Source organism: Equus caballus, chromosome 2 (assembly GCF_041296265.1).
Source record: "Equus caballus isolate H_3958 breed thoroughbred chromosome 2, TB-T2T, whole genome shotgun sequence".
Classification (NCBI taxonomy): domain Eukaryota; kingdom Metazoa; phylum Chordata; class Mammalia; order Perissodactyla; family Equidae; genus Equus; species Equus caballus.
The window spans coordinates 116,131,163-116,157,428 of NC_091685.1; the positions used below are offsets into that span (position 1 = coordinate 116,131,163).

Sequence of the window (26,266 nt, forward strand, 5' to 3'; positions counted from 1 at the left end):
CTCTTACTTCAGATAATAAATCTAGTTGACATCTAGAAGTTTTTAAAAATGATTTGCTGCTGTTGTGATGGTGCTGGTGGAATGGTTTTATACAATTTTTGATTGATTTTCTCTCCTTGAGATGCTCCATCACACATCCTCTTTGGTGCAACAATCAAATGCACAGGCAAAAGGGAAGGAAGATGTTTGTCATAAGAAGTACTCTCCTGGCTCCCAGGATTCTATCACTACTTTTGTTGTCCTTGAGATAATCTCATTTATTTGTTAGCCTTTACTTTTATATAGCTTTATCGTCGTTGAAAGTCCAACTTATGTTGGTTTTTGTACATGAAAAGAGCCATTTCATATAGAGACCACTGAGGTGTCGCTGTTAAAATCATTGAGTTATAAAAACATTGTACAAATAGGTATAGAATATTGGAAGAATATGGTCGGCTTTATTTTTGAATCTAAATGATACCAGGAAGGGAGGAAAGTATATGAATCACTTGGACATGCCAGGAAAACTGGTGGTACTTACAATCCAGACGCCTTCACATAACTCGTGAGGTGTTTCGAAATATAAGCCCAGCCTCCCTAGCATCAGCAACCCTCCCGTCATTCCTAATAATTATCTTTCTGTCCACGCTGTAGCCACTGCATCTATTATTTCCTTTAATTGAAATGCTCTGTCCCCTCTTATTTTAGTAAACTCTATTCATTCAGTTAGCCAAAGCTGAGAATCCTGGAAAAACTGACCACAACAACAGTGCTGTGAGCAAAGGGCTGGCTCATACCAGATGTGAAGGGGACCCAGGGAGGGCTTCTGAAGGGTGGGAGAAGGATGATTTTTTTTTTCTGAGGAGCATTAGCTCTGAGCTAACATCTGCTGCCAATCCTCCTCTTTTTGTTGAGGAAGACTGACCCTGAGCTAACATCTCATTCCTATCTTCCTCTACTTTATATGTGGGATGCCTACAATAGCATGGCTTGCCAACTGGTGCCATTTCCACACGCGGGATCCAAACCGGCGAACCCCGGGCTGCCGAAGGGAATGTGTGAATTTAACTGCTGTGCCACTGAATTTAACTTTGGCCAGCCCCAAAGCATGTGAAATTATCATGGCCATTACTATGTGTTTTAGAACTTCACTAAAACATACTGCCGAAATATCTGATTGCCTTTTTTGTTAAAATGTGCTTTTAAAAATTCAGACGAATGCAAAGTTGATTTTATTCATCCAAGGATAGAACTTGGAACTGCAAAACTCATAATGTTTCAGAAGAAGATCAGTGCAGGATTCATCTCAATGGTTCCAGTGTGGGAATGCAAGGATAATGAAATGAATGAGAGGAAACAGACTTAAGCCACAGAAAAATGAATGAAAAAATTATATGGTTACCAGGTTAACTAATCTTTTAAAAGACAGTGAAAGAGTAAAAGTGAGAAAAATAAGCAAAGATAAATTTTACAATGCCAGCAAGTACAAATTTAAATTTGGAGGAAAGTACGCCTCCTTAGGGAATGATAACACTCAAACTACTTTCAATTACTCATAAAAGTTAACTGTATCTTCAGGAATATGGTATAATAAACAAATGGTATGGCATTGTAGAAACATTTCCCTAACTTTGGATTAGACAAACAATGTTTGTGAACAGGTGTGTGTGTGTGTGCATGAGCATTGATTGTAAAATTAAAACATTACTTTAAGACTTTTAGGCTTCATAATTTACCATATACATACATGACATATTCATATACACATACACACACACGTTTTACTTAATTTTTTCCTTTCAGCTTTTGGTGCTAAGGAAAAATTGATAATTTTTATGCCTTGTAATTTATATCTATGGTCTGGCAAGTGGTGGAAAGCTCTATTTCTGGAGACAGACATATCTGGTTTATTTCATAACTCTATTAGTTTCCTACAGCTGCGGTAACAAATTGCCACATCCTTGAAACCTCAAAACAACAGAATGGCTTTTTCCTCACAGTTCTGAAGGCCAGAAGTTCAAAGTTCACATCACTGGACTGAAATCAAGGTGCCAGCAGGGCTGTGCTCCCTGGGGAGGCTCAGGGGACAACCCTGTTCCTGGCATCTTCCAGCTTCTGGGGGCTGCCAGCATTCCTTGACTTGTGGCCACATCGCTCTAATCCCTGCCTCCATGGTCACACCAGAGTCTCCTCTGTGCGTCAGTGTGTAAAATATCCCCCTGCCTTCCTCTTATAAGGATACATGTGATTGTACCCGGGTACGCCTGGATAATCTCCCCATGTCAATGTCCTTAACTTAACTATATCTGCAAAAATCCTTCCTTCTGCCATTTAAAGTACATTCTCAGATTCCAGGGATGGGGAGGTGGATACCTTTTGGAGGGGTATTTTCTAGCTTACCACATCCACTAACCATCTACAGTCACCTTTGGAATGTTACCAAAACTCTCTAACCCTTAGTGTCTTTCTCTCTAAAGTGCTAAAAATGAAATATTTACCTTATAGGGATGACCAATAAAATATAGAATACAAAGCATCAAGCACAATTCTTGATACATCATAAATATCCATAAATATTGTCTGTTATTGTCATTGTTTCTATCCTTGCCCAGTGCTTTTGTTCACTAATATCCTACAAAACTGTTAGCCCTCCACTCTGAGAAGGATATTACCGCATTACTGGTCCACTCTTTACAAGGTGTCAGTCTCTTCCTACTGCCCTGGCCGTTCCCTAGTTGGCCATCCTTTTGCTCTGATTCCTCCTCTGGTAACACAAGGTCCCAGCTGTCAAAATAGAATGTTAATAAGAAGCTACTTTTATGTGAGTTTAGATTAATGACTGCACAAATTAGGCCAAGATTTACACTGAGTACCAAAGAGAATTGCCTGAAATATCACCTCACTAGAAAAATTTTAACCTGAGAGTGAAGGCTGGTTGTTCTACAAGACTGTTGACCATGTTTTATAAGGTGTACATATATGTATATGTATATATATATATGATTCCTTATTTCTGACTCTGAATTTGAGAACAAATGCTTATTTTATAATAGGAAAAATATAAAATAGTAGAAAATATGTATCATCAGAGTTAATCCAGGAAGATTGCTGTGAAAGTAGTTGTGGTGATAGAGTTTTTCAATCTTCCCGCATCTCTATGTAAAAACAACCCCCATTCTAAACCAAGCCTGCTGCCTTACAGCTTCTCACGTTATTCTTCACATGTCTTTCAAGTAGGCAACATCGTCTGTAAATGGACATTTCTTTGCATAATTATTTGATTTTCCCACTAAACAGTAAGATCCAGGAAAGCTTACAGTGTATTTGTTCTGTTTGCCATTATAACCCCTGTTCTTAGTCAATGGCAAGCACTAAGTAAATATCTTTGAACAAATATGTTTCTGTAGCATTCACCCCCTGTTCTAGTCTTCCTTTATACAATCATGTCAGTTAAATTAAGCTGTCAATTAATCTGCCGAATGGATACGGGATAACTCACAGAGAAATTTTAATATTTGTATAGTGAATATGTGAAGAACACTTCTGACCCTATAGGTGAAAATTTTCATTTCGTTTTACCACACAATAAGTTATAATCAATTTTTATGCATTCATATATTTAAACTATTGTACAAAAGTCAACACTGCACTATTTTTCTAGATTTTACATCAAATATTTTCTAAATAGAGGACGTAAGACCAACACAATTTAGGAAGCAAAAAAATGATGCTGTTTTCCCTGAAAAATAATTTTTATTAATATTCCACAACAGAAAAAAAATCTTTGTTCACCTGTTATGAGCAACACATTAAGCCTCATTACTAAATAAATTGTTTTTGTCAATATCCTTAATACTTTTGGAGGAGGGGCTGGTTTAAATTCACACTAGTAATTAAGAACACTATTTTACTTTAACAATTTTTTTCATTTCATACTTTTGAACAAGAAAAACTTTTTAAATTTCTATTTATGAAAAGAACACCTATTGAATATTTCAATATTTTATATACAAGAGAGTCTGCAAACAAATGTAATTCGAAAATCTCCACAATGATAGAAGGTTAAGCAGATTCACTGAAGTATAAAATGGAACACATCTAAAATAATCACTTTGGTTAGAATGCCCCATTTCCTAAGAATAGGAGAAGTTGAAACCCATGCCTTGGTTAACAATCTCACAATATTCAGAATTTACATTTATAATTATATGAACGCAAAACAAATTTTCTAAATGTTTGCATATTGTGACACATTTAGAGTTCTATCTAGATAAGTTATATGTAGATAAAAGTAATTTTGCTTTGATTTTCAATCTGGCTTCTCCAAAACTGATGGCATCTGAATTATTATTTCACACCTAAGAACTACATATGTAAGAAAATACATCTCTCCAGAGGCTGGCTGGGTGTGTGTGTGGTGGGGGCAAGGAATGCATGTTTAAAAACTGAATTAGAGCCTTTAGAACATAATACACACATATACATTTGTGTGTGTGTGTGACTGCAAACAGCATATGAGGGAAAAAGTCAATTCATGAAAGCATCTTTTAAGACAATGTGTTTCCTAAGGTGACATCCTGATTGGTTACACACATATGTCATCTCCCGGGGGACTGTGGGCAGTCTGACCCCTGGTGAGGGAGGAGTCCTTCAGCGGCCACTGTGAATGGAGGATGGTAGGAATGGCAGTGACTGCCCAGCAAGGTGGCCAGAGAGACACCTCATTATAGAAAAGAGGCTGACCTTTGTCTGGGACAAAACAGAAAAATATGTTTATAAATTATAAAGGTAATAGAAATTAGATAACAAAACCGTTAGCTTATGTTATATAAACACAATGATAAAATTGTCATTTTAGAAGATAAGACAACTGAATTACTTAGTTAAAATGACAGAAATCCCACAGGACAAATTCTTTATAAATGCAAAAACAATAAGCTTAGTTAAAAATCTGGCACCAATACTGAAGTAGATGTTAGAGGATGCACAAATGGTGACAGATTAAAACTTTTTTTAAAAAAAAGATTCTACTATATTATGAAATTTAAATAATTTATATTGATGAAGATATTATGTATGCCAAAACAAATTAAAATATGGGTTAAAGTGTAAAAGTTCTCTGTGAAAGAATTTAAGTGGACTAGATTTTATTTGCTTATAAAATAGATGAAATGAGTCTCAGTTGAAATGTTTAAATATAGGTGCTATATAGGTTCATCTTAAACTAAACACATTTCTCTGTATGATTGTTTGCATGAGTGATATTTAGTAATATGAAAATGTTAATATTTAGTCTCTCCAAATCAATCAACAGAACGTATTTCAATTCATTTAGTCCTGGGTTAAGTCTATAGGATTTTCTTGGAAAATGACTTGTCCGTTTTGGACTTACTAAAATTCCTTAAAGAAACGTCATATAAATAAGCCATGGGGATGTACTGTACAGCATGGCAACTATGGTTAACAGTCCTGTACTGTGCACTTGAAAGTTGCTGAGAGTAGATCTTAAAAGTGCTCATCACAGGAAAGAAAACGTGTAACTGTGTGGTGATGGATGTTAACTAAACTTACTGTGGTAATCATTTCGCAATATATTGAAATACCGAATCATTATGTTGTACACCTGAAACTAACATAATGTTATATGTCAGTTATATCTCAAGAAAAAAATTAAGCTATTAAAAGAAGAAACAATGTAAAGGATATCTTCAAAGGTGTTTTCCCTCTTTGTCTTATACTCTTGGGACCATAGCATAGAGGAAAAGTATAGCTATGGGAATTGGAAAATGTTAGTTCATTTGTAGGTTGCACCACCCTTGTTTTCCTCATGTCTTTTCCAAATCTCTTTGGGTTTTTGTCATTAAATCTACACCTCAGGATTGAAAGGATATTATCATCTGACTGTTCTGTGGCAGAGGGGACAACAGGTTCGTTGATTAACCAAACCATTATGCTGACCGAAACATTATGATTAACGAGTAACCCACACTCACATTCCTGAAACTTGCCCGTCTTTATTTTACAGCTCAGGGAAGCTGCCCATTGTGGAATGACAAGGAAAAGGGAGCTGGAAAAGAAGGTTTACAACATCCCTGCAAAGCTCAAGCCAGATAGGGCTTTGGGTTTTGCTACCTTTTGGGGGTAAAGGAAGAAGGGTCTGGTAAATACGAGTTTTGTAGATGTGGTTGGTGATGTTTAGAGACATGGTGACATGAGGGTAGGGTTTAGTTTCCTCGTAATTAACTATCTCTACTTTCACCCATGCTATGCTCCTGTTGCTGAATGTTTTTCATTTCCTCAGAACACAATAGTTAACACAAAAATCAATTACTTCCTACAATTTTTCTTCCCTAAACTGAGAACTGGCAGATGTCTCAGGTGTGGAGGTCCTGCAGTAATCAGGAACTCTAACCACTGCTCTCTGAGTCGGCCCTTCACTGCAATGTGAGTGGAATGAATGTGAGCTGAAATTGATGAACAGTCACCCGCCCTAATGTTCTGGTTCCCGTCAACTAAACTCTCATCTTCCCCTACGTCTTTCCTCCCATCTCTCCTTCATTCATTTTTCTACTTGTCCTTTGCCCAAAATTTATCAAGACAGAGAAACAGATCTTGTGTGTTGTTTGTTTGCTTGTTTTTAGGAAAACAAAAAGTGACCCAGGCACCTGTTGCCGTTTCTTGAATATCACAGTTATATTTGAGGCAAAAACATCCATTCATTTGAATCACACAGGAGTTAAACAGATGGTGTCTGCCCTCCTTTATTCTCCATGGCTCTGCCTTTATTCTCTGCCTTATTTGATTTCCTTAAATCTCACTTTGGTATTGTTTTTATTTGTATCAGAATTCATTATATACTATCTACAAGTGTCTATTGTGACAAACAAATGGCAAGCAATAGGATATATTGAAGTATATGAGGAAGCCATTTGGTGTAGACCTAATTCGGACTAACCTTGTTTTTCCAAAGGGCCTGACATGGCTGTTGAGCATGCATTGTATACCTGCTTTAAACATTTGCTATGTCCCAAAGACAAGAATAAATGGCCTTAAGATAAAGATGCAACCTCCCCCACATTGACATTTCCTTAAGGGTAAGTATCTCTCTCTAGACTAGGAACTGATTGCTGCGATCACCTGTGACCACCCAGCTCAAGACAACAGACTTGCTCCCTGCTGTGTCCACCGAGACAGCAGACCTACTACCTGCTGTGTCCATCAATCGTTGTGCAGACAGAGCAGTCTCATGACTATTATAAAATTGGCATTTCAATCATACGTGAAACATGTTCTTTGAGGATAAATAACCACTCTGTACACCCCTCTTCTTTGGTGCCCTTCCATCCCTGGGAAGGAAGGCCCTGGGCTAAGCTAGTCCTCATATCTGACTGAGAATAAACTCACTCCAATTTTTGGTTCTGGATTATTTTCATAGAAAGTTGCTTATTACTTTATTCATAAATGATAAAAAAAGAAGCTGGAATTTAGTTGTTCATGGCTGGATTCATGGTCTCTGGTGGTCCCTTCACTTCCTCATTTTGCCCATCTTCATCAGAAGCAGAGGAAGAGAGAAGGGCTAGAACTCAAATTCCTCAACTTTAAGTGCTCTCACCTGAGTTATTAAAATGCTATGTTCTTGATATTATTGTAAATTATTACTTACTAATATTGTATAACTATTTTTATGACTTAGAACTCTCCAGTAATTAATCCATAGGATTTCTTATTCTAATATCATATAAAAACTATCACTGATTGCAAACTTACCAGTATCAAGCATTGTGCTAAGCACTTTATAAGACTATGTCATTTAATTCTCATAAATAACCCCAAGTGGTAAGTCACGGTTAGCCTCATTTTACAGATGAGACAAATGAGACTCAGAAAGCAGAATTAGTTTGCCTGAAGTCAACAAAGCTTATGGGGAAGAACCTGAATTCAAATCCAGTTTGAACAATTCTAAACTCTGTGCACTTTACAGGATATGGAGTTTAGAAATAAATTTGAATATTAAAAATAATTATAATTTTATTTAAATTTTAAACTAATTCTACAACTCTGCAATTTACAAATACTATGGGTCCTGAGTAGCTTGGGAAAAAATCATAAATCTAAAAACCCTACAGATACGGGGTAGCAACCTCTTGTCCTTCAGTGTCCTTAGCCACAGATTGCCACCCAAACAACAATGAAAAGAAAAAATGTTCAATTTCCTAAATCACCAGCCATAGGCTCAAATCAAAATAGGGTTAAGACTGTTCTTCAACAGTGTAAGCTTGGGCACGTTTAAGTGAGTTATCCAGACACAGAGGTTCCAGACAGCAGAAACTCTAGAATTCACCGAGGCAGCACAGGAAGATCCCTCAGCACAGAGAACGTGGGGAGTGCTCAACAAAGGGCGGCCACATTTTTCATTCTCCCATCTTTAGATTTCTCACAAATAAGCAAATCTTTTGTTACCGAAATTTCAGTCTCTGAACCTGATGCCAATCCGAATAACAAGAGCAGAGTCTTGAGTGAAAAGGAAAGGTTTTACTTTGCCAGGCAGAGGGAGCAAAGCAGGGGCTGGTGCCTCAAGAATTGCTAGCTCCTTGTTAAGAAATGGGTAGGGATTTTTATTGGGGGTTTTTGGTAGGGGAGGGGGTGTACATAGTTTTGGCCTGTGTTTTCCCACCAGTTTGCATTTGGCCTTGAGGCTATTTGCAGGGCAAGATAAAGAATTTACAGATGGGCATCCTCGGCTGTTTGTCTCTGGTGGCCAGTGGATTCCTCTGGGAAGCTTCATATTCTCTGGACATTAGTTTCTCTGTAAAGAAACTTCAAGGACACACAATTAGCTAAAACTTTAGTGTGATCTCAGTGGCAGGCCACCTGGACTTTAACAATTTGCAACTTCTATTTGGTTGTAAAGCTCAGGGAGTCAGAGGTCAAAGAAAGAAATATTTACATATGAGTGTAACTAAAGAAGCAGGGAGGGCCCGGCCCCATGGTGCAGTGGTTAAGTTCGCACGTTCCGCTTCTCAGTGGCCTGGGGTTCGCTGGTTAGAATCCCGGGTGTCGACATGGCATCGCTTGGCACGCCATGCTGTGGTAGGCATCCCACATATAAAGCAGAGGAAGATGGGCACGGATGTTGGCTCAGGGCCAGGCTTCCTCAGCGAAAAAGAGGAGGATTGGCAGCAGATGTTAGCTCAGGGCTAATCTTCCTCAAAAAAAAAAAAAAAGAAGCAGGGACCCGGGAAGGCGTGCTTTTGGTCTTAACCCCACACATGCTGGGTTCACTGTAGGGGACCCAATATCAGGGCAGATACTAACTAAGCGCCACTAACATTTTCATAATTCAAGAGAAAAGAAATGAAGTAAGATGTAACACACACAACACTCTTACAAAATAAAGTCGAACGTACTGTTTTGACAGTGCTTTCTCCCTCCGTGCTCAGCTGAGTTAAGTGGATGACATGTTCAGTAGAAAAAGAAGAGTATCTCTTTTATTTTCAAATTTTACAATTTCTCAGTTCTCAAGATTGCAGAGTAGCAATTACAATTTGGTAACAGTTCTCACTGCAATATGGTCTTTCCGTCCTTAGACAACGCTGGCTGTGGTGCTGAGGCAGCTGTGGATCTTACCCAGATGTGGTCTGACGCAAGACCCCTCCCAGGCCTGGCTGCACCACCCACTTCTCCATGTTCTCCAGCACAGCTCAGGACCGTCATCACTGAGAACTTCGGGAATCACTCAGGGAAAGACAGAGAAGGGAGCTCTTGGAAGACAAGGAGGAAGAAGAGAGACAGACATTTGTGATGAGGGAACACAAAACAAGGAGGGCTTCATTTCTTAGGACTTAAGAGGTGAACAGAAAAATTCAGTTGCCATATAATGTTTCTTGGATAAATTTCGGTAGTCCAGAGTTTTCTTGCATCGTTCTCCTAATTTTCCCCTCACCTCCCCACTGCACAGATACAACCTGGTCCAAGTGTCTAGAACCTACGTCTTGGCCATTCCTCAAGCATTCAAGGACTTCCAAGATAATCATCCTGTCGTTAGGCCAGAATTAAGAAGATGTTGATGACAATCCTCTACTCCTTAATGTCACGGTGTCCCCATGCTGTGACCTTAGTAGAGCTACGGTTATAACTGTGTTAAGGACATTTTCAGAACTATTATTGATAAATGGAAAGTTCTCACCCAGGAATATCTGCAAAGGTGGCAAAACTAACCTATAAGCAAGTAATTTTCAGAAAGGTCATCAAGAGGTCATATCTCTTTTATTCTGAGTAATTATACTGCAAACTCAAAACAAAGACAAGAGTAGAGGTGGTGAAAAGTAGATAATATCAAGAGAAATGGCACACCAACATGATTTAACTTACAGACCTTTCATGTATTTGCTTTCTTCAGCAAGCTAACTGCAATGTCCGCAAGCCCGATGGTGCAGCACCTGTACAGGGACCGACCAACCTCGCTCCCAACCTCAGCTGCTGCTTACTCTTAGCTGGCACATCTAGTGGTTTCTTCTTGCAGACCTTTGCCCTATTTTCCTGAAGGTCAGGTGTCCCCTTATGGTCAGCACGTGGCATACTGAAAGAAGCTCAGCCCACTCAAGAAAGCAGCAGGGAGTCAATGTTAATGCTCAAAATGTCTGCCAGGCCAGATGGCCCTAGAAGCTAATAGAGCCTGGGGATGCCTCACATTCTATTGATTGCAGTTGCATCTGCCATATTCTGGCTGGTGACAAAGACTCTCCCCATCACCAAACTTTAGACAGCCTCCTCTGAACCCTCTTTTTGTCTGGGCCTCATCATTTGGCTTCTGTCCTTGCTGAGCCTGCATAGCCCAGCTGTGGCAAGAATCTTACTAAGTCACTTTAGTGAGAATACCCCCCCATCCTTGATATCTGATCAAATTCCTTATCCCCTTCTCTCAATATCAGATCACCCTAGCCTGCCTTCAACAAGAATTCTATTATGTTGGTTCAGTAAGAATCCCCCTACTCTTGAAGTCTCCTGTTAGCAATTTTCTATCCACTGACCACTGACCGCGCTCCCCACCACTGCCTCTGCTCCTTGGCTATAAATCACAGTGTTTACTGTGTTCAGAGTTAAGCCCCATCTCTCTCCTCAATTTCCATAGTCTTGATTACCTATCACAATAGTCCTGAATAAAGTCTTCCTTTTTGTTTTAACTAGTGTCAGAATATTTTTTTCTTTAACACCAGTTACATTCAAAGTAACATTAACCCTTACATAATTGACTATATAATTTATTTACAAGTACTTCTCCTTATCAATGCATTCCAGAACTTTTCAAAATACGTTTACAATTTTGGAGTACAGCAGGAATTTATCTCTTTTGAACAAGGTAGCCATATGCGTAGGCAGAAGGACATAAATAGATTTCCAAATTTACTACTCTTGAGAAAAACATTTTTATAAGCAAAGGAACATTTTTGTTGGGAAAGCATATTCATGCATAGCAAACAAGTTAAGATTCACTCCCATTAAAACACAGCATGAGGTATTCTTTAAAAACTATACTGCACACATCACACTAAGGATCATGTCTTTATCGTTATTTTCATTGCTTGTAGCTAATGACATTCAATCATAACGTAATTTTAAAACGTGAACTATAGGGACAGCATTTTTGTGACATTTCTGGAAATTATCTTACTCACTTGGTCTAAGAAATTTAGGGGAAAAAGGCCTTTAGGACCTCGTAAAATTATAATTACAACCTTCAAAAATCTCAAATTGAGAAGGCAAACTTTCACTGAGATGTATTGTCAAACATACTAGTGTCAAGGCTCATGTTTCATTCAATTCCAGGAACGAAGGCAACCTCACTTATTCTAAAAATACATTTGTATTATTCATATGCACATGGACTTTGTAACAAGATTATTAGTATACAAGTAGCACTCTAAAAATTTTCTTGCTTAAACCCTTGGAGAGTCTCAAAAAAAATACAAACAGGATAACTCGACAATATTGGAAGTGAAAATTTTAAAAAGTAAGTACAATTGTAGAAAACTATGCCACATCATAATAAACCTATTTAAATACAGCAGCAGTTTTTAAAAATTACTTATGTGTTTAGTAGAATAGACATTGTATGTGTATGACACAAATTAAAAAGTATGAAAAGTAATAAAATAAGAAGTCTCTTTCATTCCTGTCCTTAACCTTCCACTTCTCCAGTCCCTTCTCCAGGAAGGCCCCGTCTCACTAACTTATTATGAATACCTTCAGATAGACAGACGGACAGATATGTGACCTTTGACAAATTACATAATCCCTCCAAAACTTAGTTTCCTACACTATAAAATAGGTGGAAGAATCTAGAATTGGGTATATATTCTTTTTATATACAAATGGCATTATGTTCTAGTCACTATACTGTGACTTGATTTTCTTTTTCAAGATCTTGGAACTCATTCCTTATCAGTTACATAGTGGTGTCTCTATATTTTTAATAAATACACAGTATATATATATAAATATTAAATTTAAGAATATATGTTGATCAATACAATTATGAAATTGTGTCACTCTCAGACTTGGTGTAATGTTTGATACTGTTAACTGCCTTTAAAATAGAAAAGACTTCACCCATCCTGATGTTTACAGTAGCTTTCCTTCCATCAATTTTTCGCAACTTCAAATTTAATTGATTAGTAGCTCCATAGATATACCAGTAGAAAGTATGAAAGTTTAACTGTCACACATTCAACAAATTTTTCAGTTATTTATTGCTGTATTCAATAACATTTATTCAAAAGGTACTGTTCTAGGGGGCTGGCCCCGTGGCTGTGTGGATAGGTTCATGCGCTCTGCTGCAGGCGGCCCAGTGTTTCGTTGGTTCGAATCCTGGGCGCGGACATGACACTGCTCATCAAACCACGCTGAGGCAGCGTCCCACATGCCACAACTAGAAGGACCCACAACAAAGAATATACAACTATGTACTGGGGGGCTTTGGGGAGAAAAAGGAAAAAATAAATAAATTAATTAAAAAAAAAAAAAAGGTACTGTTCTAGTGGCTAAAGCTACAGCAATAATCATCCTAACACATATAACCTCAAGAGCTTTCACATTAGAAAAACGAGAAAAACAATTTGCAAATAATTTTTTAAAAACAGTTTTCAAGAGCTATTCTTTTTTCAGATAATAATTATTATAATATAATAATAATGATAATTCCTCTTAGGAAACCAGAAATAGACTGGAGCTTCCTTAATCTGATAAAGTACATCTACAAAAAACCTAAAGCAAACATCGTACTGAACACAATACTCTTAACAGGTTTCCCTCTTGAAGCCAAAAAGGCCATTAATCTGCTGCTATCACCATGCTTATCCCACACTGTCCCAAAGCCCTAGGCACTGCAAGAAGGCATAGTAATGAGTTAATTAACATTGGAAAACTAGGAATAAAAGTCATTTTTCACAGGTGAATGTATATTTAGAAAATCATATGTATATTCAGAATATTCTGAATGTATACATAAGGAGTATATATATAGAAAAATATTAGAAATTAATAAGTAATTTTAGTAATGTCACAGGATATGAAAGCCTTTTTATTTCGATATACCAGTGTTCTAGTTATCTATTGCTGCCCAAAACTTAGTGGCTTATATAGCAACAACCATTGTCTCAAATCTCAAGGTTTTGTGGGTGAAGAATTCAGGTAGATCCTGACCAGGAAATTCTTTTGTTGTATGGAGCATCAATAGATGATTCTGTGGTATTCTGCTGGTAGATGGGCTAATCTGGAACACTCAAGATTGATTTGTTCACAAGTATGATGTCTTGATGGAAGTGGCTGGAATCTTAGGCTCATCTAAAACTGGGGACCAGAGAGCCTACACATGGCCTCTCCAGTATGGCAGCCTCAAGGCTAGTCAGAAAACTTACATGCCAATTCAGAGCTCCTAGCTGTAACATATCAAGAGGCAGGAGGTGAAAAGTGCCTGAGGTGGGACATTGGTCCAGAATCATTTCTATTAGCAAAAGCCATTACCACACTCATTAAGGCTCAAGGAGATGTGCCAACCACCCCATCTCTTCATGAGGTAACTGCCACAGCCAGTTACCAGCCAGGAAGCTTTGTGCCAAGAAACTATGCACCGATTATCTCCTTCAACCCCTTAAGACAATCTTTAATAGATGGGAAAATCGAGGCACACAGAGGTCAAGTAAATTGGGTAAGCCTTAAAAAACTGCCTCTTCATTAAAAAAACCAAAACTATACCAAGGAATTTGAGAGTATCCCTTTAGAAGAGAAATATATGATTTGATGATTCCACACATAGAATAAATCAATGCAAATTTCAAAAACACATGTATTCATAACAGTGCTAATCTGTTACACAATGTATTAAGAGAAAAATCTCTAGTGACAAAACGAAAACTTGTCAACAGCCATGTATGGCATAAAATCCAGTTTATTTAAAGCTCCAATGTAATGGTTTGAGGATGGAGGTGGAAAAAATAATGAAATAAAACATCAGAAAACATCATAAAATGCACCATATTTGTAATAGGGAAGTGTGTGTGTATGTGTGTGTGCGTGGTTTGCTGGATACAAAGAATGGGAGGGCAAAGAAAACATGCAGCTCTCAACCAGGGAAATCTAATAAGCAGACGTGACTGTAAACAGCTTTGTAAAGACAGGTACACGGTGCTGCGCCTGGCTGATACGACCGCTCCTGGCTGGAAAAGGAAAATCAGCACTGGGTCCACAGGAGCTGGTGAATTGTTCTGAGGTCAAGCACTACAAGAAATTGGTCAGTAACGACATTATTCTCAAGAAGCTAACTGACTGGTTCTTAACTTTATGCAAATTTTCTACCTGGCAAATTCAGTGTGGGGGGCAGGCAGCAGAGAAGGAACGTTTCATTTACTGAGATGTATAATTCATGGTTAATAAATTGTAACAAGCACTAATAAGTAGAGGAACAGGAGCTGAAGCAGAACATAAACAAAGAAGAAATAATTTTCCCCATTAAATGTACTCAATTAGCACAGCTCTCCTCCAGGGGCCAGAAAATAACGAGACTGTGACAGTCCTTGACTGTGAATACTGCTAAATCTTTAAAAACAAACAAAAAAATACTTAGGACAACTGTAAAAGATCTCTTCTATTACATTTGGAGAACCATTTAGAGACAATAAGAAAAGTAATTAATGTCTGTAAAATAACTTTCTATAACTCTGTATTTTTATAGCTACAAATACATATACACACATACAATCACTTCTTATGCTGTATGCACCCTTTTCAAAATAGGCTGAATTTTTAGGCACACAATGAATTGATGGAGAGTGCACCTGCAGTTGGCGCACACAGTAAGATGGGAATTTGCGAACACCCAAAACACTTCCTGAGATGAAGCACATTTTGTAGGATAGATAATAGAACCATCATTTGAGGACACGCTCTTGTTCAGCCTCTTCAAGCATTATGAGGAAGGTGCTATCATCTCCATTTCATATATGAGATGACCGTGGTTCAGAAGGTTAAGAAGCTGGCAAAGTTCTGCTCTGGAGTGTATCTGAAAGTTCAGCGCTGGTCTGCTCAAGTCTGAAACCCATTATCTTTTCACTTTGCATCTAGGCTTTTCTAGTAGAAGAAAGACAATTTCTGGATTCTACATGCATAAATTAAGGTGTATTTTGAGCCTTGACCATTGAGCTTTGACGAGTTTTCCAAAGTCATTGGGGGTGGGGAGGTGGCGTGTGGCAGTAAAGTGAGCTGTCCACTTAGAGGCCTTCCTTAAAACAAAATGATTGGGGGCCCCAGTAGCTGGTCTACTATGTATCACAAAGGAAAAGATACTCTAGTACCACATTAAATGATTAATTAAAGAGGGCATTAAAATGAGCACTTTCTGTTTGCATTACACCATGCCAGGGTCAGGGACAGACCAAAAGAAACACACTGCATGATGCGATCCACAAGAAGCCTACCACCTAATTTGAAGACATTAAGTGAAACATTAAATGGAGGGTAGTTTGAGATCTAGAATTTCAAATGAAACTGTTTCAGGAGTTAACTTAGGAATAAGACTCTCCCTAAAAATTAGTGAGGTATACAATTATCTCTGATGCTCTGGTCCTCCTGTTTCACCTGAGTATACCTGAGCTATGACCTCAATTGTGAAGTGCTCCCGACCTTGTCCTTTTGGCTACATTGCTTGGTCTTCCTCCCCTTAATAATAATCATACATGCCATCACAGCGGGAATGTTCCAGCAGTGTTTTCTTAGTTCCTGCACCACGGCAGGACTTCCTCCGCCTCTTGTACACCCTGCCACTCTTTGTCTCATAATCTGTTTTGTCTTCACAGTTCCTATCACATCTGAAATCACCATACATATTTATTTGTGAGTTGATTTTCTGTCTTTCCTCCCTGGAAGGCAGGCTGCATGAGGGCAGTGACTTGCCCTGTTGTCTGTCATTCCACAGCCAGCTGCTGGAAGTGTGCTTGGCTCATAGCAAGCACTCAAATGTTTTTTGAATAAATGAACTACAAAAATGATCACACTTGCTGAGTTTACACTTCTGGCATTTTTAAGGAAACTCATTTTACTCATTCTGGAATTTCACCAAAGTGTTTTTTAATTACACCATCCTTACTCAAGATCTAATTACCATGATAAGTAATAAATATATTGAGGATTTACTGTGCTAGGCATTTTATATGCCTTTGAATTCTCACAGATAAAGTATCTAACCTATGAGGTCCATGTCCTCATTTTACAGAAAGGAAAATGATGCCTACAAGGACTAAAGAACTTGCTCAGGACCACAGATAAAAACTGCCAAAGCTGGGACTTAAAGGCAGGGTTATCTCACTCTAAATCTCAAGCTCTTTCAAAGCTATCCAGTTACGCATCTGACAAGGGTAAATAAGAAATAAAGAGGGGGGGCAGAAAAAAATTTTCAGTATACAAATGTGTAAGACAAGAGGAAAATAGTTGAGTTCTCCAAAGGTACAAGCACAATGATGACATATTTGGTTAAGGGTTAGAGGCCAGTAAATTCATTTCATACGAGAAGTAAGTTTTGAATTTCTTGCAATAACAAATGGTAGAAAGTAAGTATATAAGTACCTTCAAGTATTTTAAATGTTATATTATAGATGGATAATAACTTACTCAGGAAAACCAGAGTGTCTTAGAATTATACTCTTCACCTGAAGAGGCTGAAGTCCAGGAGGCCAAAGTAACTTGTCACAAAATGTCCGACGTTTAGGCCAAACTTACCATGTGGACAGATGATGGGGATTCCAACCCTCAGAAGAGGTGTTCTGCTCACCTGATTTTACCACACAATTACTACGTTCCAATCAATGGGTGCTGCTCTCCCTTAGTGATGTTTTAAAGACTCTCACATAGTTCAAACTGCTGGAGACATCAGAAATGATTAAATCTAGTTTTCACACCTTATAAACAAACCAAAACCGAGATGAAAAATGACCTATAATTTGTAAAGTATTCTTACAGCCAGAGGCTCATTACATTCTTATAACAGCTAAGTGAAGTAGGAGGTATGGCTATTTTCATTCCCACTTTTACAGAGGAATCAGAACCAGCGTCGTGACTGGCTGGTGAAAAGTCACATAACCTTTAAACAGCCATCAACAGGGCTCTTACAATACAGGAACAAAAAAACGGAAAAGGAATACCAGATGCTGAGACTTGGTATTTCTAAAAGAGGTTGCATAAGCCTTATTCTATATGATTGGGATTTCCTTAAATCCAGTTTATAAGAAGCTTCATGTAGTACTCTGGAAGCACAGCCATTAGAGCTTCATTTCCTAACTAGGAAACACACCACTCTACTTACAGCATATAACACAAAAGAAACATTGACAACAGAGACCTGAATTCATAAGAAAATTAATTTCTTCTCTTAGTTACAAGAATGAAGAAAAATACTAGGAAAAGCAAACAAATGCTATTATTTCTAATTAATACATAGTTTTTCTTTGTGAAAGAATATCTAACAAATCAATAGAAAAAAGAAAAACCCAATAGAAAAATAGACAATTAGCAAGTCCAAAAATTAAGAAAGGCAATAAATACATAGTTTAGTTCAGAGACAAACGAAATACAGGCAAACGGATTCATAAATAAGGAAGATGAGTCTAAGCAGGGAGGAAAGAACAATTGCCATCAGAATTAAAACACCTAGGAGTCAAAGAAGGGAACTAAGGAGAAAAAATAAAGAGAAGGAGTAGAATTTCACTGGTGTTTTTAAATTAGGGTAATTGATGTAGAGACTATAAAATGAAAACATTGGTTAGAAAAGGTGGGGGGGGGGTCAGACGAGAGGGATAGACACAATGAAAGGTCAGAAAGTTTGGACACATTTCGGTACGTACCTCACTTAAACCAACAGAACTTTTTTTTATGTTGTATATACAGTGAATTTTGTTACTATTGTATTTTTAAGTTCAGGCACAAAACAATACCATCAATGGTGTTTTCATGAGCAGGGTAACTTTCTGGCAATAAAAACAGGTTCCCATCCTAATTGATTATTTGAGAAGTACACATTTACAGTCTAAAATAAGGACATTCTTGGGGTGAGAGGAGTGTGAAGAGGCATAATGACCTGCGCATTAGACCATGAGGGGGCCACACAGTCCTCAGGAATAGAAGATTTACCTTAGATTCACTGTCTTATGACATTCCACTTCTGTGTTGATGTGTGTGCGTTTGGAGAAGGCACAATAATTATGTGAAAACGTCCTGAAATATCTTGTTATGCCACCATTTAAAATATCTTTCAAGTCTTAATGCCTTTTGGAAAATTCAGGCATATTTCTAACAAGTTAGAAAAGTGAGTACCTTTAAAGTAGAATATTACTAGAATCTTAGGTTTCATTTATTAATAAATTCCCATGTCAACAGTATGTATTTATTGCCTACTATATCCCAGGCAGTTTTCCATGCCTTACGAGAAATAAAAAAAAGTTGAGAGGGTAATAACTCTGACTCTGTCTTCTATTGTGATATTTTGCTCCAGTACCCCTTCACGTAAACTGATGATGTTGGACTAAACAATTGCTAAGAGCCTTTTGGCTCTAAAATCTTGTGATATTCATCTGCAAAATTATTAGTGAAGGACATTGTGGTGGATTAAAGACAGCCACAAATTCTTTGCCATTCCCCATCACAAGGCAGTGCTTTCCCCTTCTCTGGAGATGGGCTGGCCCTGTAGCTGCTTAGTCTAGTGGAGGTGGAGAAAGTCACATTGTACCAGTTCCAGGTCTAAGGCTTAAGAACGCCTGCCAGTTTCTACTGCTGTGCTTGTTGCTTACCCTGGGGTTTCCATATAAGAAATGTGGCTACCCTGCTGGAGACACCATGACAGGGAGACACCATGAGAGAAGAGGCCCCGGGGCTACTTGAAGAGAGAGGGAAGCACTACCATAAACCCCTCAGATGCTTCCACCCCAGCCGCCATCTGATTATAACTACATGAGACCACAAGTGAGGCCAGCAGGAGAACTGCCCAGCTGAGCTCAGTCAAGTCGCACAACGACGAGAGACATTAAAAGCTACTAAGCTTATAATTTAAACTTTTAATTTAAGCTACTAAATTCCAGGATTGTTATTCAGCAATAGATAACTGAAACAGATATTACATCTCCACATTACGGTAAGTATAATTACATTATTTATCCTATAAATTATATATTTCAGATCATACATAATAAAGTACCCATATATCTACATACACACACACACACACACACAAACACACAGTTAGTTTGGCTACAAGCTGACACATGCAGTACTAAAGTAAAAAAGATCACTGAACTATGCAAAATCTTGCAGCATAAACCAGGAAGCCTCTGGAAAACACGGAGCTAGGGAAACGTCACTCAGAAACTTTGTCAGTGAAACATAAAAAACAGCTGGGAACTTAATTAATATGTAAGCACAGTTTTACTCATGTCTAATGATTGACCACACATAAATATTACAATAAATACGGCAGTTTACCTTGAAAAAGAGCTGAAGTTTGCTTGTGGAGTGGCGTAAGTAAATTGGCCTCTGCACCAAAGAGCAGCAACGCACAGCTTGACTGCAAGAAAGTTATATAGTCAAACACTCCCTGAACTGGAAAAAGAAATACTAAAGCTACAATTTCCCCAAACCCACACTAACCATGACATATTTCAATTCCAGTTCATTTACTTCATCTGCATGATATATGGTTCAGGAAAAAAAAGTTAAAATGCTATCGCTACTATCACTAAAACTAACTTTAAATTTTATCAAAATTACTCAGATGTTTGCTATAATTTTCAGAAACACTATCTTTCCCCAAAAATTAGTTGAAAGAAAATGCCATATTGTAAATCAACAAAACTGAGTAATAAATCTCTTCACAAAAATGCATGTGTTCTTCTAAGATATTTTACTGTTTTGAAATTCCCTTATTTTAAAGATGCTAAAGAAAAATTTTAAATAATGAGACAAGTTTAGAATCAAGATTTTGCATATTAGAGGAGAAAACCTCCTATTTTTCCCATTAAATGCATTTAAAGAAAAACGATTAGCTTATCATAGGGAAGGCAGACACTGTGTTCAGGGGGAGGAGACAGAGCAAGCCTCTTGGTATATACAGCCCTGTTTTTAAAGGAGTATTTTATTTTTGAAGTCCAGGAAAGGAGAAATATACATGTTCTACACAGACTTTTGAGAAACTCTCAAACTATTCTGCTTTAATATGGCTAAGAGCAAAGAAAGACTATATAAGTGTTTGAGATCAGTTTCACTTGTGTCTCAATATTTACACATTAGTATTTTAACATACGCATTTCCATTCTTTAAAAGAGTATTCTTCTCGAAATCCCTCCTGATTACATATATTGCTAGATTACAATTGTTTATAAAAGAAATAATACTTCAATTCTAACTAAATTTGGCATTCAAATGGGTACCCAGAGTAACTAACTGAAGGTGATAAAATACATTGTATCAAGTAGGAATCCCTAATGTTTCTGACAAAGTCCCTCAAGCGAAAGAAGACAAGTAGTTTGTTTAATAAACCCATTAAAGAGACAACTGCAAGTTTTTGATGGAGATTTTAAACAATTAAAAGGGGGTAGCCCCTCTTCTCAATACTGGAATGTTTCAAGAGACTTACAAATAACTCAGAATGATAAAAAAGAATGGGTTTTTTTGCTTGTCTTGTTTTACTTGATTTAATTAAAATAATTTCAACTAAGAGAACAAAAGCAGTCACTAGGTCAACTCCTAAATTGTCTCAGTAAATAAACAAGAGCAACATAGTTGCTTCACCTCTTTTAAAAGTTTACAGTTGAATCGTTATTATTGGATAGGCCAAACAAATGGGCACACTTACCTGAAGTTAAACTTCAACAAGCTGAAATGAGCGCTGGAGAAAATTTTAAGGCTCGCACGACAGAGAGAGAACCGCAGTACCCACTCCCCGTGGCCCCGGCCCTTTGGAAACTGGCTTCACTTAAATAAGGCAGCAGTATTGGTAGCAGCCCCACAACCTCGTGCTACGCTACACGTTGCTAAAATTAGCCATATAAGGGCTGCGAACCTGGTGGGACTCAGCCACGACTGTAACAAGCAACACGCATCGCCAAGGGACTGGCTTTGGTACCAGTCCTGGAAGACAGATGCTAACTAAACTGATAACATGATGCTCAAGCGCCACAGCCATCCTGTAATGTGTCTGTCCGAATATTTTAATTTAAGGGTTTCTATTGGCTAGGAAGTTAACAAATATACATACGCAAATAACCACAGCAGACGATAACTTTCAGAATAATGTTTTCAACCGAAAATACTCTAGGGAAGTATTTCCTCTTGGTCTAAAGAAACTTGTTAAGCTGATTAAATCAAACGAGTGTTTGTTTCAGGACCCCTTCATTTCAAGCCGCGAGAAACTTGTCCCCATCGTGGGTGCCACCTCTGGGCTCCGCACCCCACGCCGCCCGGGGCGGGGTCCCGGGCGAGGACCGGACCGGCCGCCGGGGTCCGCACCACGGGCTGCAGCTGCCGCGACTCCTCCCGCCCCGGGGCCTCGGCCTCCGCGGCTCCCCGGGCGGCCCTTCCCCTCGCCGGGCCCGCGGCCGGAGCGCGGACGCCGCGGCTGCTCCGGGAGGCGGCGGCGCCGGCGGGGCGGGCGGGGCGAGCGCGGGGCGGGCGGGGACTCTGCGCTCGCTCCCCGCCGCCGCCCTCCCGCCGCCTCCCGCGCCCGCCTGCCCGCCTGCCCGCCGGGGAAGGGGAAGGGGAAGGGGCAGGGGCAGGGACCCCCCATCCGCCCGCCTTGCGCCGGGATCGGCCCCTCTGGTCCTTCTGTCCCCGGCCTGGGCGGCGTGGGGACCCCGGCATCTCTCCCTGGCCGCTGCGGGCAGGTTGGTGGCGGCCGCCCAGGATGGGCCGGGAAGCTGGTCGGAGTCTTGAGGCGGTGCCCGGGGCGGCTGTTTGGATCACTCCAAAGCTGGTGACAGTCACACAGAGGGGCATTTACCCTCCACTCCTAGGACAGTGGGTGGGAAGGGGAACAGTTGCTCCCATGCTTCATAGTGGTGATAATTATTAGCAGGGTGTAGCGACTCTGCCACTTGGCCTCCGCAGAATTTATCCTTAACTACCGCTGCCACCGCTTCACTGCCTTCCTAGGGTCTTTTATTTCCCTCACGCACATCCACTGGACAGGCCAGAGCTCGGCCCGGGAGAGCGCTGAGATTCTGAGTCTAGATCTACAGATTGGACTCAACGCCCCTGCCACACAGGAGGCCCGAAGCCGTGGGTTTACACGGAGGAAAGGATAAACCAACTGATGTGAGACTGTAAAACCAGGAGTTCTCGCCTCCATTCTCCCGTTTCCTGTGTTCTAGGATTAGAAGACAAGCGGAAGGCCTGCAATTGACAGAACATTTTTGGATCTGATTGAAAGAACATTGTTAGATCTAAGGTGTGAGGTTTGCTGTTGATGAATAAATAAAAAAGCAATAGGATGTATTGGAGTATATGAGGAAGCCATTTGGTTTAAAACTAATTCAGCTTGACGTTATTTTTCCAAAAGAGCCTGACGTGGTCTGTTGAGCATGAATGGTGCATCTGCTGTAAACATTTACGGTGTCCCAAAGACAGGAATGATGTCCTTAAAGATAGGGATGTATCTTCCACCAATACAGGCATCTCTTAAAGGAGAAGCATCTTTTCCTGAAAACTAAGGATTAATTATTGACCTGCTGTGCTCACTTTGTGACCATTGACTGCTGTACCAGCTAAGCATCTAGAGACAGCAGCATAAAAGATGTTCCTGTCATGTGTGATGTATGCTCCATGCTCCAAGATGTATATAACCACTCTGGACACCCTACATCTTCAGATGTGCTTCCTTCCTTGGGGAAGGAACCCCCCCACCCCACCCTGGGGGCTATTGACCTCAGACCTGGCTCATAATAAACTCAACCGAAAATTTTATTTATAGATTGGTTATGGATTATATGGCTCGACACTGTCCAAAATTTGTGTTTTATTTGGGGTCTTTATTGTTTAAACAAATTTTGTTTTGGTTCCAAGTAACTCAGAACATAAAAATATTTAAGAAATAGGAACCAACCTATGTTAAGTTTTTTCCCAGGCATTTGCAGGTTTGCTGCCTAGCACACCCTCCGGCTTGTAGTTATAAATAATAAATCATCCCCCACGCTGTTCCTTTGCTTCAGGTGATGCTAACTCCTGCCCTGACTTCAGTGAACAGGACCCTGAGCTGTTCAATGGAAGTCTCTTGTTCCTCTCGTACCAAGGATTATTTCAGAGATATGCTCGGGCCCCATGTCAGGCCAATCAGAGGCAAAAAGACATAGTTCTAGGACTTTGTGACCCCTACAAGTTAGACTCACCCATCTTTAGAGATGTTTAAATGCTCAGCCACTGCAGGTCCGTTATGTTAAGGTTGGAGTCCCAGTAGGAAAAAAAGCTGGGCCCCTGAAATGTGAGTGCTGATCTGTAGATGACTACTCCTGAGAATACCGGCTTTGTAAACCACTTGGACTCTCGGACCTTGTCGTGGTACTTCTTCTGTACTGGAAAATGCTGCGGAGGTTTCTCCTCCCCAGTTAACATGTACCACTCCCCCCCCGCCCCCCCCCCCGCCCCACCACCACCACTCAACAGTTTCTCTTCTTTTGGCTGTAAGGCCCTTATCTAGGGATAAATCTCAGGATAATTTGATTGGGGGTGTGCTGGGCTTTATGCGAGAGGACAGAGGAGTTGGAAGAACCAGTGTCTACAGGCAGGAGCCAGGTGTTGCAGATGCTTGATCAAGGTGGCCAAAACCTTTAAGACTGAATAAGCAAGAATTCATTGACTTGGGGGCACTTTTTTCGAATATGAGATATAACGCTCTAGGAAGGACCCCAAGGGAAGAGGCGAACTCATGGCTAGCATGAATCTTAGGAAATGATGGCTAAGGCTGGCTCAGATGGATAAGGCTAAATTGCTCTGACAATTAGCAGAGAAGGGACTAAAGGGGATGAAGGAAGTGAGATTATTGGAGTGAATATATTATTTGAAGCCAGAATATCCACCAGTGGATTATATTCCACCAGAGGGCCAGAGGAAACACTATTCGATGGCGGTCATCAGGAATATACTGGTGAGAGGGGCACCAGCATCACTAAGATGTTTGTTAGTGATTCTCCACTGTGGACGTGATTTAATAGCAGGAGAGGTATTCACAGAGCTGGGCTCCTTGATATCCATGAGGATGATGGTCTGGCCATGAGGCCAGGAGTTGGCACTTAATCACCAGAAGACAGGAAGCTGCAATTATCATAAAGACCTGGAAGGTCAGAGTGGCAGTCCAAAGGATTTGACACACAGAGAGTTGAGATGGTGAATAGACCATATTGCCCCTCCCCCAACTCTTGCAATAGTTTCTGCAAAGGGGCCTCACAAAGGAGTTTTTAGGTTGATGGGACTCTCTGTTTTGGTACTGCATTTGTAGATACATGACTCTTCTCAAAAGCCATGGAACTGTACACTACAAAGAATGACTTTTACTGCATTCAAATTGAAAAACAATCGGGATGTAGGGAAGCCAGGATGGAATGCAGACATTGAAATGAATCTAATTCTATCTCAATTATATGATGTAATCTCAGAGAAGTGGGTGGGGAAGAAAGGAGCTAAGCTAAACAACTCTGGAAAAGAATGTTTTCTCAGATATTGGAAGGCTAAAAACATAAAGAACTGTGAACAAAAACTGTGCTCTAGTTGGCAAATTTGTTTGTCCCAGGGCTACCATTAGTAAGTGTGATTCTACGTTATATGTTTACCATGGTTGAACTAATAATAAAAAGATTGCAGATGAAAGCCATACTTCTCTTTTACAATGTTACAATAAAATAAACAAGCAGAGAATGCTAGACGGACACTGATGTTCTGGGTTAATCAGAGCTATTAATATGAACTTGTGTTTATTTTTAATACATACAGAGATAGATATACATTTAAATATATGTGCATACATGGGCCATCATAGATATGTATGGTTTCTAGCTCAGTCCACTAAGAAGGTCAAGAAGCAGTGACACCCCAATGGCAAGGACAAATACTCATACCCAGATATTTCTTTCTAAATGCCATAATCCAATTAAAGGAACCAGAGACGCTTGGAAAAATAGATAATTCTAGGGCTGTTGGCAGGGGAAATAAAAGATGAGTCTGGAACATCTTGTAGTGCTAACAAGTAAGGAAAGTGCTGCAAGAGAGAAAGAAGAAAAGAAGAATGGAAGGATGCAAGGAGGGAAGGAAAGCAGGGAGGGAGGGGAGAAGGAAACAGGACAGGAGGGAGGGAGGAGGAAGAAGAGATAGAAAGAGAGGGAAGGAAGTGGGAGAGAACGGAGGACAAAAGGGTAGGAGTGTGGATTTTAGGGTGCCAAAAATGCACACATCTTTTCGAGTAATTTATAAACTAGTTGACAATTCTATTTAATAACTTTTCATAACTGAATTAGAAATTCACTGTCAGTAGATAATATTTTCTAAATAGAAAACTAAAATATAGGTGTGATCTATAAGGTGATTTCACAGTTTGTAAATACCATTTTATTAAACCCTAGATGTGTGGATGCATTTTTAAAGACTAATTTTAAATGGGAAGCAGCTGAAGCTTAGAGAGATACAACCTGTTAAACCTAAAAATAAATGTTGGGGAGAAGCCTTTAATTTAGAACTTTTAACTCAAAATATTCATACTCCTTCCAATAAA

The 26,266-nt window shown here is 39.4% G+C and overlaps 1 long non-coding RNA gene across 23 annotated transcripts in view; it reads right to left on the reverse strand.

Annotated features, from left to right (window-relative positions):
- LOC111772582 (uncharacterized) overlaps positions 1–22,103 on the reverse strand; it is a 67,565-nt gene extending 45,462 nt beyond the window's left edge. For 19 of the 23 annotated variants that reach the window (XR_011436284.1, XR_011436291.1, XR_011436289.1 and 16 more), the window contains exons 1-4: positions 21,368–22,103; positions 19,999–20,080; positions 17,248–17,388; positions 9,387–9,740 (exon numbers count right to left, since the gene is read on the reverse strand). This is a non-coding gene — a long non-coding RNA (uncharacterized lncRNA). Of the gene's footprint in view, positions 1–9,386; positions 14,755–17,247; positions 17,389–19,998; positions 20,081–21,367 lie in introns of all 23 variants that reach the window. The other 4 variants (XR_011436288.1, XR_011436293.1, XR_011436287.1 and 1 more) reach the window with 3 other exon arrangements.
- Between the last annotated feature and the right edge of the window lie 4,163 nt (positions 22,104–26,266).